This window comes from Etheostoma spectabile, chromosome 2 (genome assembly GCF_008692095.1).
Source record: "Etheostoma spectabile isolate EspeVRDwgs_2016 chromosome 2, UIUC_Espe_1.0, whole genome shotgun sequence".
NCBI classification, from domain to species: domain Eukaryota; kingdom Metazoa; phylum Chordata; class Actinopteri; order Perciformes; family Percidae; genus Etheostoma; species Etheostoma spectabile.
Window position 1 is genome coordinate 21,695,155 of NC_045734.1, and position 1,023 is coordinate 21,696,177.

A 1,023-nucleotide genomic window follows, 5' to 3' on the forward strand; every position below is an offset into this window, starting at 1 on the left:
TAAAATGATGCCTTCAGGGGTCTAAAAATAAATAACATTAAACAAGCATAAACAGAGAGCTAAGCAAGTTTAAAAATTGCTTTAAGTCCATGCTTTATTTGTTGTATTTTGTCTACAAATTGCAACCTGGTCAATGTTTGGACTTTTTCAGGTATTTTTGAAAAGTTTATGTGTTTCAATGGGGGAATCTGCAACTCAACCACTGCATTTATTTTTCTCGTATTTCCAGTAAGTAGTAGGACAAGTGTTTCCAGTGTCAAACAATCTAACAAAGATACAAGGTTTTAGTCATTTGTATTATCTACTCTCAAGCATTTATAACATCACATCACAAATAGATGTAATGTTGTCAGTTACAGCTGATTATTTACAAAATATGACATCAAATCCTTTGCTTATGTAGCAGATTAAATAATTACACTTGCCATTAAAAGGTAACTTCTTATTTGGCTAGTAGTTTCCATGAGACAGGCTTCTCTGTAGCACGAGCACCATCTAATTATGCTATTCCACAGATTTTAGGGTAAATTCTTACACACTTTCACCAGTCTGCTGTAGCCTGCTTCGTGCAAACTGGAGCTCTTTATGGTGATGAATATGATTGTGAAACACTGTTCTGCTATTTACCAGAATAAATGACTGTGATAGCTAACGATAAGATAATGAAGAGCAACGGTTTCGTATGTAACACAACGCAAGAGAAAGAGAGTACACGCCCGCTACACTTATCAAATGTTAAATAATATTCCACAACCTCCATGGCAATTAAAGCATCAGTTTGAATTTTGGCATCTTCTATGGACTCCATGCGGGGCGTTACTGCAAACATCCTGAAATGAACTGACAGAGAAAGATAGAGGTTGGAAGGGTATCTATTTTTAACCTCACTATTCCACTTATTTCAAAAGAGGGATTCATGTTACTGTAATTTAAAGTACAATCATGACATTCTGGAAAAAACAAAAGGAGTGTGTTTCTTATGTAGCTCAGTATTGAACTCACCTTTGCTGTTGGGGGTGTAGA

The 1,023-nt window shown here is 35.5% G+C and overlaps 1 protein-coding gene and 1 long non-coding RNA gene across 2 annotated transcripts in view; one reads left to right on the top strand and one right to left on the bottom strand.

The window, feature by feature from the left end:
• Nucleotides 1-1,023, bottom strand: part of LOC116700184 (complement C3) — a 134,518-nt gene that overhangs the window by 132,741 nt on the left and 754 nt on the right. The gene's annotated exons all lie outside the window — the stretch shown is intronic.
• The window catches only part of LOC116700323 (uncharacterized), a 95,236-nt gene that overhangs the window by 68,063 nt on the left and 26,150 nt on the right, over nt 1-1,023 (top strand). The window lies entirely within an intron of this gene.